The 20,674-nt window shown below is 41.0% G+C and overlaps 1 long non-coding RNA gene across 1 annotated transcript in view; it reads left to right on the plus strand.

Moving 5' to 3' along the window:
• LOC142599888 (uncharacterized) overlaps window positions 1–20,674 on the plus strand; it is a 57,124-nt gene that overhangs the window by 1,573 nt on the left and 34,877 nt on the right. The window lies entirely within an intron of this gene.

Genomic DNA, 20,674 nt, shown 5'->3' on the forward strand with positions numbered 1-20,674 from the left:
AGTTTTGTCATGTATCTTCAGTCCATTCTGCAGATGAGAATCTAAAGATCTCTTTTCCCTCTGCTCACATGCAGACCCTTATTTTCTGGTTGAAATTGGCCTACTGCCTTCAATAAATATATCCCTGTACACTGCTGCTCAACTCCAAGGCAGTGTAGGTGAGAAAGGGTTAATGCTGAAGTTTTGGCCAATATTATTCGTACAATAAAATCATCCCAAGATCCAAACTGCATTGGAAAAGCTATTGGAGCATGGTCATTTCAAATTATGGAGACAAACTAATCCTTAATGTGTTCTCAATTTAATTCTTTAGTGACAGATTTGAAGTGGTTTCTGGGGTTTTGGCCAAATACATTCCTTTAGCCTGTGTCAGTCTCACAAATAAAATTTGTTGTAGGCTTTGTAAATGTATCAATGATGACTACTATTTTCCTGTAAAGTTCCTACGTAGGCAATATTTCATGATGAACACAGTAGAATAGCTAACGTAGAGAAGATTCTAAATAAAATTCCTTCTCTTATGTTGTAGTACACAGTTGTGGATAAAATCTACTGAAGGATGAGCAATGATATTGCTCAGAAATAATTTTTGCATCAAGAGGATAGCACTTTGAGGTATATACCACAGGGAAATGGCTAATGTGTGCAGAGTTTGTCATCATTTTAAATACAGTCTGATGCTTTAGGAATAAATCAGCATAATTCCCCTGATTTGCCATCACTAGAGCTTTACTGATCTACAACAGTCAATAATTAGATCCACAGCACAGTAATATTAACTGTAATTAGTCATTTATGTGCCTATATGATTTTGCATGCACAGTTTGCCAGCCCAATTAGAATATAGCTTGAATACTGAGGAAACGCATTACTGTATTCGGACACAACAGATCCATAAAGGCAACTGAATGTATAGGGCACTGAATACAATGATCCCACGTATTCGTGACTACAATTTGCTTTCTCCAGGTTCTGCTACTTTTTGTAAACTTGGGGCTTATGTAGGAGATGATTTGCACAAGTATAAATATGAGTGTATCGTTAATGAAAGATCTACAGCCCAAAATTGATCAAACTCTCTAGATTAGTGCAACTATCAAAATCCTCTAGTAGATCCACTCACCTACAGAGATCTTTACTTCCAGACAAGAGTCTGTCATTTCTACATATTCTGAAGTTTGGAAGACAGCAGCAATTTTTTTTTTTTCTTTTTTCATTTTTTAATGTATTTTTTTATCGTTAGGGCAACTGAACAGTAGATTGTTGATCTGGTCCTTTTCACAGTTTAAAAGTTTGAGACCTCTTGTATGCAGCTGTGGGGTTTTAACCAGCAGCCAACATGTGGTGAACTGGAAAGTAAAAGCAGCCCCTAATACCTGCATTATGAGGCGTTTTGGCCTGATAAGCTACAGAAAATTTCCAGAAAAACAAGTTTTCTTCATTCTGAACCCAGACTTCCATTGGGTTGATGGGGACCCCACAACAGGGATCTGGCCCCATTATAGCACAGAGGACTTAGAATATGGAGACCTCCTATCATCTAGGGAACCCTGGGAGCCCACATTGCCAAATGGGGAGATCAAGAGGAGAACGAGGAGGCTGCTTGCAGATGATCTGGCTGCTCCCATGCCCTGGCAGCTCCCACACCAGTATGGTCTGGGACCAGGAGGAAGGACAGCAGGTAGGAGGCAGATGGGAGGGCAGCCTGCTGGCCTCCCTGCTGCTCAGCAGAAATACCGGGGAAATTCCAGCAGAAAACCGTCCCACCGGGAAATATTTTTTTGCTGCTCTACACATGTCAGATCAAAGTTCATTTTGGCCCCAGTAGATTTAATGTGACTGTGTTAGACAATGAATTAAAAAAGAAAAATCAGAAGGAAAAAGAAAAGATTAAGAAATAGGAAACAGCTCTTGTCTGTATGACAGGAAAGAGACATCTTAATGAAAAGAGCTTGTAATTTAGTGAAGGCAGTTTGTTCAGTTAACAAATAACATGAAACATCAACTCTGAATCAGACTGTACTCACTGACTTCAGCAACACTTCTAAGAACAGCATAGAGTAATGCTTCCCACTGCTCCGTTTCCCAGGACCTGGCTGAATATGAGTCCTGGCTTCACAGCATCCTTCCTGTGTAAGCAAACAAAAAAGACTGATTGGAATTCAACTGTTTTGAAGAAAGTTGTAGCTGAGTGCTACTTCCTTCACACACTCTGGCTGACTTCTCACAAAGCTTTTTGCCTCACCTCCTGCCTATTTCATAGGGATCTGAGCACTACCACAAGTAAGAAACATACAGCACATGTTGCAAATAACAAGATGAGCATTCTCTACTCTGCTATTTCCAATGTTCTGTATAATTACTGTTATTAACCCAATTCCTTTGAGATGCCTCCCCTGCTGAAAATGATAGAGGATAGTATAAAGAACAGCAGAATACTTCAGAAGTAGCTCAAAAATCTTTCACTTGATCAAACCTTTTTTTTTTTTTAAATCCTCTCCATTTTACTTTTTGCATCATGTTTATCTGTACCATTTTTCAGGGATATTATAAACACTCGAGATCCACTTGGACCCCTTAGAATATTGTTGATTTTAACATCTTTTTTTAAGAAGAATTTTGGTCTTGCTTTTGCAGATATGTGACACATTAAGATACACATTAAAATTGAAGTTTGTTTTAAAGTTTTTCAAAGCAAAAAGATCCCCAGTTTTGTTTCCATGCTCTATTTTAGATTGGTAGTCATGCATTTCTTGTCTGTTATTGAAGGATTAAAACATCTTCTATATCTCTATGTTTGAAGGGTTTCTTAGAGTTTCAGGTTCAACTTTGTGTAATGAAAGTTGGTTTTCTGTCCTGCATTTTGAATGAATTCTGTAAGAAATTAACTTGGAATTTGTAGCTCTGGAAGAAATATCCAAATATCATATATTCCAGTTCTGGTACATTTCCTCTGAGATTATGTCAAACATTTTGCTGCTTTCAATCTCATTTAGAAGAATCCAGCAGAAAGCTGCATGCAGTATTTGCTCCGGTTTTGGCAGAATCCATGCTGTACATCTACCTCTCTTTCTGGAAAGGATGGCCTCCATGGATCCACTCCTCATTCTGCTCTGCTTCTGATATCTTTTATTGTGGGAACCAAACACTGAACTGTTGGCAGTGCCTACCATTTAATATAGACTTGCTTCCAAAAGCAAGGAAAAATTCTTAATTTATTTAGGGAATATCTCATTTTTGGCAAGTTGTCAAAAGACTTCTGGCAAGAAGTTCTAGATGTGCAGCCCTAGAGGTTACACAATCACTGGTATCTAGTTAACAAAATTAAATAGCTGTCTATCCAAAGTTGTTTACTAAAAGTAATAGATCCTTCTCTAGTGAAAATTTCAGCAACCTCAGACTCATCTATCTTAGCTACAAATTCAGTTCAGACTTCTTCCAGTTGTCTGAACAACCTTTTATTCCCAGTATTTTTTGTAATGTTCTTTTCTGATGTTGGTGTCCAGGTGAAATTTCCCCTCCCTTGTACCACTCCTAATTTTGGAACATAAACCTCTTCATATAAAGTATTATGAAAGCCAAAAAAACCCCAAACAAATAAAAATCCACACCAAAAAAATCCCCAACCAAAAAGAAAAAAACAGCAAAAAAACCTTGCTGCAAATCAATAATCACTGGTATTTTTGCACAGGGATGACAGAACTGAAAAAGCAGTGGGTTTTAAAGGTAGGATAGTAGGATAGTCTAAGAAGAAACAACTAAAGAAAGAAGAGTTATCCTTCATGACAAGCCAAAGGTTGGTCAGCTCTCAGGAGTTCTGTATCACTGTATTATTTCAGACTGCCTAATATTTATTAGCTGATAACTTTGTGGGTATAAAGTGCTCCCTACACTGTGTTCTCTTGGGTAAGTCTATGCTAATGCTACCCAGGGTTTTGCGGATACATCCGACTATAATATTATGCATGTTTCCAGGCCAGCCAGATCTAGTCTCTCTATCTAGCAGTGGTCACACATAGGCTCAGACCTTTAATCTGAGCCTTTTATTGGAAGTTCAGATTTCTCCACATCCTAAATCTAATGCTTTGTAGGGAGCCAGCAGCTATTTGCATGCTCTCAACGTCACCCTTAGGTTATGTTCACACTCAGTATCCAAGTTAATCCCATTAATGGACCTAGATATTAGCAATGCAACATCTTACTCTGAGACTACTAAAAAGCTGAAAATGCCTCATCTAGCTTCATCCCTTCACAACATCTGAGATTTTTCCAACTTTTAAGCTACAGAAAGCATCCCTGTTTTTTCTCTACACTATTTAAACACAGTGATATTCTGCCCTCTTGCTCTTGAAACAGTTTGCTTCCTTGTGCACTGCTCCCAAGCTGTTGACTTCACACAGAAAATGAAGGAGAAGTTTTCCCTGTCAGTGGAGCACCAAGTTCAGGCACTTGACTTAGGAATGCAGCATCCCTGGTTTCCCTGTGGGGTCTTTAGAGAGATGTAGAAATCTGAGGAGGACAACACAGAGTCTGTATGTTACAGTTCTGCTCTGAAGCACTCTCTAGATGTGCCAGGCACTTTGCATTACTTTTTCAAGGAGTTTATTGAAACCTCCTAAATTACCTAACTTACGGGTTTTGATTAGATTCTGTCAATACCTTCCAAGATTTCCATCAGAAAAACATCATTTGGTAGAACCTAAAACTTATTCAAAACATGTCAGGTTAGATGGACTTTGGAAGAGAGACACAAAATTTCAGCATCTTTGATTCTGCACCACCCAAGCATCCTGGAGCTTTAAAGCTTTAAAGATTGTGAAGAGAGAAACCCACCCAATCTCTCCTCTCCAGCACCTCAACCAACACCAACCTCATAGCTTCAGGGTGTTCGCTATGAAGTTGCTTTTTATCAAGAATTCTCAGCAGTCACATGTTCAGGAAGGAATTTTTCCCTTAGAAACCCATAGGAGTTGGTGTTTTATCTGAATTTCCAGGTTGCAAAACAAAAATTTAAAAGGTCTTAGTATTATTCAGATCAAGGAAGGAAGGAAGGAAGAACTCAATCTTCAATCAGTTCTGGGTGGAATGCATCACAGAAGAGGTGTATTGGACAATATCAGATCTGGTTCAGCACTCGGCAGCAGTGTATCAATACTAAATAAAGAAAGAACTTTTACTTCCTAGTCTATTGACACTGGGAAAACATGGGAAAAATTCTACCTTGCTTGTTTAGCCAAGCCATTGGGACCTGTTGGTCCAAACAATTTTAGAAAGCGAGCTAGTTCTTAGCAAGGATCTTCTTTTGTATGTACAATTTGAATTCAATAATCTAACTTAATAATCAAGTTGTCATTTTCTAATGGGCGTCGAGAATCTTCATCTAGAAAGCACAGCACACTTACAACTCAACAAATCTGAAACTCAGACTGGTTGTCAATCATTGGAATGGGTTGCTCAGTGAAGTGGTTGAGTCACCATCCCTGAAGGTATTTAAAAGATGTGTAGATGTGGTGCTTATGGACATGGTTTAGTGGTGGACTTGGCAGTGCCAGGTTAATGGTGAGACTCGATGATCTTAAAGGTCTTTTCCAACCAAAATGATCCTGTGATTCTATGATTCTGTGACAAGTGCTGTGGCAGATGAGTATTTGAGAGGCAGAGGGCAAAAGGACAGCATGCAGAGGAAAAGAAGAAGGACATGCAGAGGCAAAGTAAATGGAGGAATGAGATATGGGGGAAGCAGTAAGACATTTCATAAAACTGAGTTGAAAAAAAAGTAAGAGGCAGAGAAATGGTAAAAGAACAAAGGAAGAGGCTAGAAGAATGGGAGAACATGGGGACTGTGCCTAGATGGACATTTAAGTAGCTCCTGCAAGGGCAGAACCTGGGCAAAATCCATGATTTTGGGCTGAGAAAACAGAAGAACTACAGTCAGAGGACAATAATCATTGTTCCTGTCTTTGCATCAAGCTGAGCAGCTGATCATCAAAACAGAAAATTTTGCATGCTAGGTCACTTAAACATGCCCAAACCAAGAGAGATTTACAACAGATGCTAAACTCAGTTCTTACACAAGCTTTGCAATGAAGCCTGGGGGTTAGTAGTGGGCTGCCCTATACCAACCCTGCACAGGTGCACACACCTCAGATGAATGTACAGTTCAGCCTCCAAAACCGTTAGCACTTGTTCATTATACTGGGAAAACTGGGCTGTTTCCCTTGTCTTGATAATTTGGCCTGTGGTTGATGCTTGCTAATTTTTTTTTTTCTTAAAACATACTAATTTGATAGTTTTTCTTCTGCCAGCATCTCATCATAAGTTAAAGCCATTTTAAAATGGCTTGTGGTTGAATGAACAACATGAATATTGCAAAATAACTTGTTTAGGATATTTAAAGGGCTGTAACGATCTTGGGACGAGATGGTTACTGCAACTTGAACAATGAATAAAACTGTGAGATTAGGAGCAAGATGCAGATGTAATGAGATTTTCCATCACTTTTTGAGTAATTTTCACATGTGTCTGTTAAGTGGGTGCTCTAGAAGCTGAGAAAGAGCCCAGAACAAAACTTTCTCTTCATTATCACTGGACTGTGAAGAGGAGTATTAGAAATGCAAGCCTTAATGTTATTTCAAATATGGTTTTCATAATAAGGATTGAGTAGGAGGAAAAAAAGTTCATACAGAGAACACAAGATGTATATGTGTAAAAGGAGAAAGAATTTCTACATCTACCTCTAGGCTAGTGTTTATGTTTGTCTTGTAAATTAATTTGGCATAGTGCCAACTAATTCAACTTAATACTGACCTTGGAAAATTATGATCCAGATATTTCATAAAGCCATGTGTTTAAATCTTAAGGCTTTGAATACACGGGACACGCAGGAGAAGCTCTCATGAGCCTTGCTCCAAAGCACAGACTTAAATTCAGTTGAGGACTCTGATGGATCCCATCACAGTCAGCAGGCCTACAGTCTTGGATATAACTAAGAACCTTGTGGAAACGGGACCAAACTGCCTTTTGTCATTCAAGGTCCTATTACTCTTTCTTAAAAAAAAAAAAAAAAAAAAAAAAAAAAAAGCCAACAATAATGAACATGTCCAGAGTGTGAAACTAGGAAGACTGAAGTAACCACAATTCCTCTTGTTATGCCACTCAAGAGCTCAAAGTCTTTCTGGATGAAGTCTCTCAGTGAGTAATCAATGGGTTTTTAGGGCACATCCATGGTGAAATTTAGTATTAAAAAAAAAGTAAAAAACAAAGAACAAAACATTTGTGCACATTTTATTTGCTGTAGTGAACAAATGTGGAATTGGATATCATGGACCATTTTATATGGTAATTGTTACATTTACAGGAGAGAGTTCAGTTTGGGCTCAAAACATTGAGTAGGGAGAGAATTATGGTTTGGCTGGTGCTGCCTCTTTCCTACTCTCTTGGCACTGGAGGGTCTCAGGTGAACAATATGATGCTACTTTAGCCAATGCGCACATTTTCCTACACTGCAGAGGAGCTGTTCTCCAACTCAAAAAGAATTTATGTTTTCAAACATTGCTCTGTGTCCTCATGAAAGACTTGAAGGATAAGCAATCTGAGGCTTTGCTGAGAGCAAAAAACCATCATTTTATCTCCCAAAGTGTGAGGTTTCCTGGCGACAGCACCCTGCTTAGCCATCAGTTACAGGCCATTGAAAGCAAGAGAGTGGGTACTGTTTGACATCCTAGTGACTTCTAACTTTTGTTAAGTGCTCATCCCATTGGCATATGGGATGTTTTTCTTGATATTTGCACACACACAAGGGATGTCCTGAATATTGGCAACCTGATGCGCCAATATTTAGAGTTCTGGCATGGGATCCCTTGAAAATGTCTGTTCTTGTGACCTGGCAGCCTGGAAATCCCACTCCTAAGCCTGGCAACCAAGCTAACATCTGTCCAGTTAAGATCGTTTTCAATTTTACTCTGAGTGTTGTCCTACTCCCAGCTGAAAAACGCTGCCTGACACACAGCACAAGCCAACATGACTGTTATCTGCAGTAACACTTCAGCCATCAGAGGAATGTATCTATGCCACAGGGCCCTGACATCCTGGGAAACTGCTCATTCATCCCCAGCACCACTGGGCACTTTCTTTTTGAAAGATTTTGGCTTAGTATCCTATAAAACAGACAAGGAAAGTAAAATCCATCAGTAAGTCCAGGATGCTCCTATGTAATGCTGACCAGTGCCCAGCACAGGCTGATAACTGGTGCTGGGGGCAGCCAGCTAAAGAAAGGCTCTGGGGTGTGACTGCTCATGAAAGTAATTTTGGGTCATTATCTAAATGTAGATATACTCTAGTCTGATGGGAGTTCATTGTAAGTGGTTACCTAAGGGCAGATTTGTAGTGTAATGACTACAAATGAGCCCCTGAAATTGGTAGCTCTTTTCTACCAGCAAATAAAGTTAGTTGGCATAGACAGAAAGCAAAGAAACTTTCTCTGCTTGACCTTCAGCCCAGGAAATTAGAAGAGAGATTAAATCCCTCTAACTTGGGCTGCCCAACGGGGGTCCCTGCATAAGCACCTTGGAAGGGTGCCGGAGATCTGAAGATAGTTCAGATGCCTACCTCAGAAGCTGCTAACCCATCAGGGCCAAGGACAGAGCCTCATCTCCAACCCCAGCTCCTACCCAACCCTTCCCAGAGAGCCTGCATGGTGGAACAGGGAAAGCAGAATCAAAGTGAAGCGCACTTCCTTTTCAGGTGAAGTCTGGGCTCTGTATAAAGTTGCATCAGTGGCAAAAGGGATATCTTGCTCAGGCTTTTACAGGACTTGGTCTTGTTATGGGAAAAATGGGACTCAGTTACTGTGCAACAGACCTGTCATGACATATGCAGAGACCAGTTCAAAGATATCTGCAGAGGGTATTAAGTTTTTAAGATATTCTGGAAAAAAATCTAAAATGGTATGCCATCAGTGGTGATGCAACTCTAAGAAGATGTTTAAGTATATCAGTTGACTTTTAAGTCAGAAGTTCTTACTTTGTGAATACCTGAAAAACTCATTACAGAATAGAGTTAAAGGTGGGTTTTACCCAAAGATCATATTATAGACCCTCAAAGAAATTTGTTATGAGAGGCCACATTGCAAAAGCAGCTACTCCATTTGTCCAACCAGTAGAGTGCACGTAGAAGGTTCATGTGTTGGGGTTGGATGCCCAAGCTGAATTTTAAACAACTTTTCATAATGCCCTCCAGGAATCTGTACACTCTGGCAATGATCGTACTGCAAATATATATATTAACTTTGGTATAATGCCTGATGTTTCTGCATAATGTATTTTCCTTTTTTCTGTCCAGAGAAGTCAGAGAGAGGTCACAGAAAACTTTGTGTACGTAATACAGACCCACAGAATAAGGTAGCTTGGAAGAGCCTCTAAAGTCATCTAGTCTGCTCTGAGGCTGAAAGCAGGGCAAACTGCAAAGTTAAATCAGGCTGCTCAGGACTTTGTCCGGTAAAGTTTTGAAAACTACCAAGGATGCAGATTTGCACAGCCTTCTTGGGTCCCTCTTCCAGTGCTTCATCATTCTCACTGTGAGGGATTTTGTCCCTGTGCCCAGCTGAAATAAACATTTCACAGTAAGGAAAACAGTGTAGGCTTTACCAGGGAGCTGTTAAATCACCCGCAGATTACTAATTCAGTCTCTGAGCTGCACCTAAGTAAGGCAATGTTGATTTGACGGGAAAATGCATGTTGCATAGCATCAGGCATTGTTTCAAGGCATGTTCTAAGAAAAACTAAAATTAGATTAAAACATCTCAGAGAAGAAAGATTTTCTGGGCAATTTTAACAATCATTATGTAGATCTGAATGGAAAATGCTTTGCAAACGATAATGAGGTGATAGAAAAGAGGTGGTTAAAGATTGTCATGTATCTTTCTGGAAATAGCTTTCAGATAACTTTTTTCAAAAGATATTTTTATCTGTCAGATCACATAATCAAAATAGGCCAAATGCAAGAATTGATATTTTAAACAAGAGTAGTGTTAGCTCCCATTTCTTGGTTCCTGAGTAGTTCTTGGAAAGGATGCATTCATATGGAATTATTAGTGCAATTTTTCAATGAACTATACATGTGAGAGTCATTAGAAAACAGCTCTGCAACCGATCTGTATTTCCTCTATTGTAGTGCTATGTTGGTACATTGTAGAGGTACTCAGGGAAAATCTTTGCAGTGGAAGTTGCTGTTTATCCCATGATCGTGATGCCAAGGCTTGACTTTGCAGGACCATAGAGAAGCCATCATGATTTATGTTAATCCTTATATCTCAGAAAAGCAAACAACGTAGTTCAGTCTATTTGTCATATCCCATCGTTTGCAGTAGCAAAACTGTCCTAAGGAAGAGAGTAGAAATCACACACTACCTAACAACAGAACAACAACATGAATTTCTTCCCCTCAGTAGTCTGCAGCTCTCCAACTCATGTTTTCTTTGGGAGATGTGAAGGAAGTCAAGGTGTCCCAAAATGGCCAGTGATTTTCAGTTTCTGCATTTTGTGGTGACTTCATGAGGGCTGGCAGGAAAGCTTCCACTGCAAGAGACAGCACAGGCAAAAGACTTCTTCACCATGGCAATCCTCCTGATCCATTTCCCCCATGTAACAAAGCCCTGGACAATTACCTTATGCTTAGCCACATGCTTTGGCCTGGGCTCTGACTCCTCACACAACATTCAGGTGACTTTTAGGTATGATTCTGAGAATTTGTAGTTAAGTTTTTGTTTGTGCTTCAGCAGTAAAGGAAATATACCTCTAATGGCTTGAGTTTCAACATCTGCACACTACAACACTTTTGAAAACAAGCATCTCTTAAGGGGCCTGAGGTTAGTCACTCCATGGCATTGGTCACGTTAATGGCTGAGCAAGCCAAGAACAACTTGTTTTCTAATATTACCTACCTATTATGTTCTTCCCCATACATCTCTGAATGGCAAATACCTACATTACAATGGCCTCCTTGTGCCACACTCAAACACACTGAATCCCTTGCTGAGTTAAATGGCCACCATAATGTCAATTCCTCAGTTTTGCAACTTTATATTTTAACAAGTGGTACACCTACAAATCTGAAATTTGGCTCAAGACCTTTTTTTTATTCCAAATGGTGAACTCTTGAGGTGAAAATCTTGGTCCAAGTAAGTGTCAGATTCCTGCATCTTTTATTTCTATTGTTCACTTTCACTGTTGGCAGTCTGATCACATTGGCAAAGTGCATTAAATTCAGGTCATATCTTAGAATGAAATAAAAAACATCCAGACAAAAACAATAACAAAATTCATTATCTTACTGATCCTGGAAAAACATACATAACTGTAGCTGTCCAAGCTCAATAAAGACTTTTTTGTGGGTTTGGGTTTTTTGCATTTTTTTAAATACCAAATAGTTAATGAATTCTCAATTTTCCTCAAGCTATTTGTAACCAGTGTGCATTACGTACAGCACATTCAGGCAATGGCTAATGCTTTCGCCTCCAACATTTCTGTTCAACAGTAATAAGGGCTTCAGCAAAGCACTAGGTTGCTGTAAGTAAGTGGATAAGCAAAATCTATTCCAATTCCCAGTGTTGTTTACAAGTGGCAAAGGGAAAGGAAGTTTCTTACTTTTCTTCCTCCACTCAAATAAGTTGCTAAGGCAAACTAAGGAAGGGACGGATATTTTTGCTTGCATAAGACTATGTTTGGCCACAATTTGCACTATTTCCAAGCCAAGCAAATTCAAGATGGATTGAACTGCTTCTGTGGTTTATGTTCCTGTCACTTTTGTTTCTACCAGGACTAATTAAGCATATTGCAAGCAATTTTTGTAACGAAAGAGGAATCATAATGTTCCCCGCTTCTCAGTATCTCCAGAGTAGACCAAACCACAGACATGAAGTTGTTCATCTTCATTATAAACAGAGAAACACCCTCTGGTTATAGAGAAGGGCAAATAGGATAAAAACATGCTCTTCTATTAGCAACTACCTTTCAAATTGTCACACATGCTCTGACGTTGGCATTCTTGGATAATATGGGATGGCCTTTATTATTGATGGAAGGCAGCACTGTGTTGTACAAAAAAATAGTAGTGAGATTTTTTGGTCACCTGTCTGGACAGATCTTCAACTAATGTAGGTTTATACCCACATTACATTGAGATTTATTCCCTCCATTGGGCTACAGCATTAGAGACCATAGCAGTTAGAGGCATCCCAGGTGGATCATGGCTTGGTTGCCTGTGCTGAGAGGCAGATGTGCAGACTGGTTAGACCCTTTCCAGTCCCACTGGCTGTACCCTGGTATACAGCATGGACCATGCCCAGAGCACCCCAGTGCAGTGCTAGGGGCAGGGCAAAGCCTTCTCCTGGAGTTTACTTTGCAAAGTCCCACCTCTTCCCTGAAGTGCATATCTCACCTCTGATGGCAGATGACCCTTCAAAGCCCTGAGGTAAAAGCGTTATCTTTTTATCCTTAATCTCCTCATTGTCTCATTCAGAAGTAATCAGCTGGCATCTGATATTTCCAAATAAATGACCCTAATAACCTAAAATGTTTAATAAATAGCACAAGTTGATTTAAACCCAAAACACTTAAGAACACTCTGAAATACTGAGAACAATTTCTTGCCCTGGGATCCTATTTTCTAGAATCCTTTCCCCATCTGATTTATTGTAACATCCCTGATATTTTAATTTCATGAGGAAAAAGCCCCAGAGTTTGACAACTAAATCTAACTCCTTAGGCTGCAGTGCTGGGATTTGCTTGTTGCCTGCTGGTCAAAGCTGTACAGCTCATCCTTCATTAGCATTTCTTGTAACATCGACAGAGTGGGATTAGTAGAACATAAGGCTGCACTGGGTGCATGTTATCTCTTCAAACCCTGTGATTCTTCAAAACACCCATTCAGCAGCTACCAGTGCTAAAGTAGTTTAAATTCTGTTTGGTTGGCATATGTAAAACCAGCAAAATCTTTACATCAGTTCCCCAGCTCACAGGAAAATAAACTTCATGCCCTTTATTCTCTTAATATTTAATGATTAGACAAAAGATGGCACAGCTTCAGAACTTGAGACAGGCTAAGCCTGCAAGACCCCTAGACCTTTGTGATTACTATCCTGTAATGGGATGTCAGCTAGATTTGGGACCTTTCTTTAAACTACCACCCATAGTGGAATTTCTGAACATGCCCTGGGAGTGCTGTTGCCACCAGATTGCCAGCTATAATGCACTTGCATATGGTTTCTGCAAGACAAAGTTGAGTACATTTACCTACAGACTCAAAGAGGTAGTTCACAGTTGAGAAGCCCAAAAGGTGACAAGCTCCTGTCTCTACAACAGACACAAATGACCAGCTGACTGTGAGATCTGGGGATGAGGCAGGGTCCTCGTAGGTGGAACATTTCCCAGGTTACCTCAAAGGTTCTGTGCTGATTTTAGGAGTCCTAGGCAAGGGTGTCCAATTCTTTGCATAGGCGTAAAAGGCATTGTCTCTTTATCCTTAATCTCCTCACTGTCTCGTTCAGAAGAAATTGGTTGGCATCTGATGTTCCCAAATAAATCACCCTAATATCCAAAAATGTTTAATAAATAGCACAATGAGATTGATTTAAAACCAGAACACTTAAGAACACTCTGAAATCATAGAATCATAGAATCATAGAATTGTAGAATCATAGAATCATAGAATCACAGAATGGGTTGGGTTGGAAGGGACCTCAAAGCCCATCTAGTTCTAACCCCCCTGCCATGGGCAGGGACACCCTCCACCAGACCAGCTTGCCCAAAGCCCTATCCAACCTGGCCTTGAACACTTCCAGGGAGGGGACATCCACGACCTCACTGGGCAACCTGTTCCAGTGCCTTACCTCTCTAACAGTAAAGAATTTCTTTCTGACATCTAATCTAAATCGACCTTCTTTTACTTTAAAGCCATTACCTTTTGTACTATCACTACACTTTTAAATCTCATTAAAATATAGCCAGTAGAGTAGACATAAAGATGCATGAACTACAGAAAACGTCTGGATCCATTTTCTCACTGTTTTTGAACAAGTGGTATCATTTCAAGAGGTTGTTGAAGAGGCTTGCACTAGGTCATAACATTCTGCCTGGAATGATCTTGCCCAGATCGACCTGGATTCATCTCACTTGCTTTACAGCCAAGTAAACCTGGAAAGGCAAGTTCCCTCTACAGTCCATGGAGATAAAGAGCTGTCTCCAGAGAGATACTCATCACATTTTCCTCAGACACAAGCTTTAGGATGGCATATATTAGGCACGGGAGGTGCCTGCCTCCATTGTTTGAAGAGGTTAGATTGTCTTCGACTAGATGTGCAATTTTTAGACACTTGAATTTAACATAAACCCACCCTTAGTGTTGATAGCAAGACACATTCTTCTTCCCCAAAAAGGAAGTACTTTTCATAGAATCATAGAACCATAGAATCACAGAATCATAGAACCATAGAATCATAGAACCATAGAATCATAGAAGGGTTTGGGTTGGAAGGGACCGTCTAGTCCAACCTCCCTACAATAAGCAGGGACATCTTCAACTAGATCAGGTTGCTCAGAGCTCCGTCCCACCTGACCTTGAATGTTTCCATGGATGGGTCACCTACCAGCTCTCTGGGCAACCTGTTCCAGTGTTTCACCACTTTTGTCCTTCAATACCTGTTAACAAGTCAGAGAGTACCTGCTTCCTCCAAAACCTCTATCTGTTCTTCCTTCCAGTCCTTCCAGTCTTCTCAGTCCACGTGACAGTGCAGGTGAGTGGGGCTAGGATGTAGCAGCACAGCGACCTGCTTCGGTGGTAAGGTAAAGCTGCTTCCTCCTTTGGTCTGCTGTTGCAGGATTGACTGAGTTGTTTATAGCACTTAACCAAAGACTTTTTATTAAATGGGTGCACAAGTGAAAAAGGGAGGAAAGAATAGAGTAAAAGACATCTATGAGACTTGGAGTACATCTGCACTACACAATTCCATAAAGATATTTGAACTTGCTCCAATCCCAGCAGCACGTCAATGCTGGTTCAACACCGAAGCTGTTTATTCCAGTTATGTCTGCTATGCTATTTCCAAAACCCAAGCACTGTGCTCCATGGTATAGTGCAAATCTGCTGAATTAGTAGTACAAGGAACTACATGATGAAGTCATATCCAAATATACAGACAACTCATGACAGTTAAGTGTAATGCAGAATTTTTACACAGATGACTCCCTAAATGGTCCCCATCCTCCAGAACCCACATCCAAATCATCTGCAATGCAATTTCACTCAAGTAAATAGAGACCCTGTTGAAGTCAATGGAGTTACAACAGAGATTAATTTGTCCCTTAAAGCTTTAATAACAGGAAATAACCATCTGGCTCTACACGCCTGCTTTATTTAATTTTTATAAGACACAGAGTGACAGTCTTTATAGAAAGACAGATGATTATTGTGCACTATCCAAGCATCTTTTCTCAAAACCAGGCTTTATCCAGCAGGAAGAGCGCATGCACACTTGTTTCACTTACTGATATCTTCCTTCTTTTATAAATGTGGATGTTTTATATTACTGTGGTTGATGTCAGTAAAATCTCAGTTCCCATAATCCCTGTTCCAAGCAAGTGATGCAATAGTTGAAGCCTTAAACTCTATTAAATATAAATAAATAAAATAAATAAGTATTCATTCAAGGATAACATGCCCAGAGCAGTGGACTTAGCTTGTTGTCTTTCTGTGTCATTTGCCTTCTCCATTTTGTGGAAATGAAATTGATTTGCCAAGTCTTGGCATATGAAAGAGGCATATTTGCTCACAAGTATTTAGCTACATGGGTTCATCCCAATATTAATAGAAGTTATATAGCCAGATCCCCACAGGAAAACACAGGCAATTTACCCTTTCCCATAAAATGTGAATTTTTCCTAGCAAGCTAAAGGGTGAAAGCAATAGTTTTAAGTCAAGAAAAGTGGTTATATTAAATAAATATGTAGCGGTGGTGTTCCATCCTCCCCCAACAGAAAGCAAACTGTATGCCAAGAGTTTAAATTAGGCACTCATTTATGTAGCCATGTTCACAGAGTCTTGAAGGAGTCTCTTTTCTTCTGATTCACATCAATAGGTACAAAATTGCAGCAGTCTTCATTGCTTCTAAAGAGAAGACTATAGGTCACCAAGTTTGGGACCCATTTTCCTCCTAACCCTCTTTAAAACTGTGTAAAACTTGCAACTTTCCCATCCCAAGATGTCCTGGGTCTCAGTGAGGATAAATTTACATGCATGTAGGGTCAAAAGCAGAAGTTGAAGACATCTTAAACTTCTTTAAGAGAAATTGTAAAGGCTATTTCTTACAGCTAATACAAATGTTTTTCATCGAAAAATTAATGGTAGAGCTGGTTTCCTCTGTGTCTTTGTATATAAACCCCATTTGAGAGCATGATTCAGTAGGCAGGAAACTGAGCTGCTAAAATAAAACCCCTGGAAAATAAAACTGTATTAGAAAGGCTAACAATTGCTATTTTCCTTTTAATGGGCTAACATTGTAACATGATTATGATGGGATTTGCCAGAATTAAATCTATGCATACAGGAAGGAGCCCATTCCCCATTTCACCATCTGTGGTGTCATGCTGGGTTTTTAATAGAATTCTGTGGGCATGATATAATTACAAATCTAGTAAGGAGTTTGTGTCTGCAATATTTGTGTGAAGTAATACAATGTGTAAAGTTTTACTAGTGTCTCTTCAGAAAGCTCTGAGACACAAGCAGCCAGAAGCCAGAAATGTGCTAATTAAGGTATACAACAAAATATTAATCAAGAGATCTGGAGGAGGAGGAGGAAAAAAACCTACTTCAATTAGTCACACCATTATGTGGCATCCAGCATAGTCTGAAAGAAAAAGCTAGCTGAACTGATGAAACAGTCAAGGAAAATAGCCAGGAGACCTGTCTGGCATGCAGTATGAGGGTGGGGACCACGCATGTATTCTGTAGATCCACATGAGCTTCTGACAAAGACCATTTGCAGAATAAAACAGTCAGCGCTGAGGGCACAGTGCATGAGCTTTTCCAAGAGCACTTCCCCACATTTGCTTTCCCAAGCCTCATGTTTGAATAATAATAATAATAGAGAGGTTAAACATGCCATACTAAAGAAAGCAATGGTTAATTACTCTGTAAGCCTTCCTTCACCATTGGGTAAAGCAGCACATTCCCTCTGGGGATAACACTACCACTGTTAAAGGCAGCACTGTAAATGTCCTTGGGTGTGCCATGTACTAGGGCTCAGTTGCCTCAGCCCTTCTGTGCATAGTGTTTGTCTGAGACTCTCAAACAAACCAATACATTGTTGATTCTTATCTCCATTCCCTTCAAAGGTTGATGATGGGAGCCATCTACCTGTTCTGTAATGTGTGTGTCCCTGGAATTTGTCTTGTGACCCCAGGTAGACCTCTTGTGCCATGCTATTTGCAACCCTAATTTGTCATCAGACATAGGCACAACATCATTTTCATAAGACTAGACCACACAGAGTTTTTCAGATTTGCTTTATCTGAGACCTGCCAGCTTTCAAGGCATCATGGTTCTGTCCCTTCCAGGGCAGTCATATTTTAGTTTAGCTTTCTGCTGAACAAGTCACAGCCTTATAACCAATGTGGTCCTTGTTCAGCTTAACATTGGTGTGGATCAGACACTGCCTCTGCAGTCTTCGCAGTGGCTTGGTATTGTTTTAATGTCATTTTCTAACATTTTCTACCAGACGAAGAATGATGTTGTAATGTGGTTCCATGCCCACAGCATTCCTCTAAGTGCAATGGAGTTATATCAAAGACAATCTACAGGGCAGAACTATGATAGATAGGATGATAGTTATGAAACCATTCTTGAAGAGAGACTATAGGGATCAAAGAAACTGTTCAGCTACAGTACTCCTTGCAGGAAAGAAGCTGGAAGCTGACAGCAGCTCAAGGCTGACAGTATCAAGGTTTGTAGGTACAGAAGACACAAATTGACCCCTCAGAGGGTGAGAGAACACCCAGACTCAGCACACATTCATCAGGAAGCTTGCAGAAAGTCAAAATGTGACATTAGACAGAACTTGCACTGATTTCCTATTACAGGTTCATGTCTCCATGTTCTCCTTGACAAATAAACTGTGCTTGGTTTTGAGTAAGCCCAATGCCATTTATGCTCACAGAGCCCTGGGGGAAAACTCAGTGCAGACAGGCTCCCAGCTTCTTCAGCCTGGTATGCAACATGGTTGCAAGCTGATATCTTGTCAAAAAGGGAGGATTGCAGAGCCCCACTCCAGACACGACAGGCACCATAGGCATTTGAAAGCACTCTCCTTTGGAGGCTGGAAGAGGATCTGGAAGAGGGACCCCAGCCAGTTCCTGCAACAGCACCACTGGGAAAGTGCATTCCTGCTTGTCACCAAAGGTACAGCACTGGCAGTAGCCAGCGACCATAATTCTACTTTGAGGCCCTGATATGAAAGGGTTCCCCCTTATCAGCTGAGGCGGTTTTCATCAGTCTCCTTAAGTGCAGGGATCTTCCTCATCTTTGCTGACTGTATTGGGTTTCTATGGCAAGGTTTTGGTAGCGGAGGGGGCTACAGGGGCAGCTTCCCCTATGTCCAATAGAGCCAATGCCAGGCTCCAGGACAAACCTGCCACTGGCCAAGGCAATCAGCATCAGCATCAGCAATTGTGGTAGCACCTCTGGGATAACAGAGTTAAGAAGGGGAAAAAAAAAAAAAAAAAAAAAAAAAAAGGAGCTGCAGTTTTTGCAGCCAGAGAGAGGAATGAGAGTATGTGAGAGGAACAACCCTGCAGACACCCAGGTCAGTGAAGAAGGAGGGGCAGGAGGTGCTCCAGGCACCAGAGCAGATATTCCCCTGCAGCCTGTGCAGAAGACCATGGTGAGGCAGGCTGTCCCCCTGCAGCCCATGGAGGTTGATGGTGGAGCAGATATCCACCTGCAGCCCCTGGAGGACCCCACACCAGAGCAGGTGGATGCCCGAAGGAGGCTGTGACCCCATGGGAAGCCCGCACTGGAGCAGGCTCCTGGCAGGACCTGTGGCCCTGTGGAGAGAGGAGCCCACGATGGAGCAGGTTTGCTGGCAGGACTTGTGACCCCATGGGGGACCCACGCTGGAGCAGTCTGGTCCTGAAGGTCTGCACCCCATGGAAGGGACCCACGCTGGAGCAGTTGGTGAAGAACTGCAGCCTGTGGGAAGGACTCACGTTGGAGAAGTTGGTGGAGGACTGTCTCCCGTGGGACAGACCCCATGCTGGAGCAGGGGAAGAGTGTGAGGAGTCCTCTCCCTAAGAAGCAAGGAGCGGCAGAGACAACGCGTGATGAACTGACCACAACCCCCCATTCCCCTTCCCCCTGTGCTGCTGAGGGGAGGAGGTAGAGAAATTGGGAGTGAAGTTGAGCCTGGGAAGAAGCGGGGGTGGAGCGGAAGTGTTTTAAGATTTGGGGTTTCTTTTTCATTACCCTACTCTGATTTGATTAGTAATAAATTAAACTGATTTCCCCAAGTGAGTCTGTTTTGCCCATGACAGTAACTGGTGAGTGATCTCTCCCTGTCCTTATTTCGACCCACGAGCCTTTTGTTCTATTTTCTCTCCCCTGCCCCGCTGAGGAGGGCAGTGACAGAGCAGCTTTGGGGGGCACCTGGCCTCCAGTCAGGATCAACCCATCACACTGACTCAGAAATCTACTGATTTGCTTCAAAGAGTATCCTCGTCTATATTCAGATTTTAACTCAGAATCCAAACTGTTGGATTTCATGTCTTATAAGTGAAAACTTCTCAGCATTGTCTTCTACGTTTCCTCACAGCTGTAAACTCTCACCTTATTTGTTTGCTATTTCAGCTGGGACAGGTAGACAATGGACAGCTCTAGTGACTCAAGCTGCGGTTTCTGTTCCAGGTTGGAAGGAGTATCAAATAGCAGCAGAGAAAAAAATATGGGGCTGGTTTCTACAGTTCAGCAGAGCCTGAGAATATACTGGGAATCCTGGCCCAGATCTCAGGACATCTGTGTGACAGGTGAAGACTTCAGCAGCATCTTCTCCCTCAATTCTGAAGGCCAGTGATTTGACTAACAACCATCCTAAGGTTAGACATTTGCTACATCACCAAAGAAGAAAGAAGCCAGAGTGGAACTTCATATTGCAAAGAGCAGCATGAAAATAACGTGAAGTTGTCGGTTCATCTGTGAGTGACTGTGAACAAACAATATATTGCAGAGAATGGCTGCTTTTAACTCCTTTCCTCTAATCACCTTTTCAGAACTATTTTAATTTCTCTGTGCTAGGGAAGGTACAGAGGGATTTGCAACAACAAGGGAAAAGCAAAGTCCCGTAGCTTTCACCCACCTATTCTGCTCTGTATATGCATTTACCTTTCCCTTTGCCACAGAAATGCGGTGATCATCAGTGCAACTGGGTTCAGAAGATGTTTTGCTCAAGTGCTTTCTGTCAATCACACTACAAGCATTCCTCATTTTTTTGTTTTGTTGTCCTGGAAATTCTAACACATATGCATTTTATAGCAAACAACTCTGCTTTGCTGAGGAGCCAAATACCCTCTGATTTCCTTGTGAATTCTAGAAGATGAATTCTTTCTGTTCTGGTATTTGAGAATAGGAGGCAGTG

This window comes from Balearica regulorum, chromosome 1 (genome assembly GCF_011004875.1).
Source record: "Balearica regulorum gibbericeps isolate bBalReg1 chromosome 1, bBalReg1.pri, whole genome shotgun sequence".
NCBI classification, from domain to species: Eukaryota; Metazoa; Chordata; class Aves; order Gruiformes; family Gruidae; genus Balearica; species Balearica regulorum.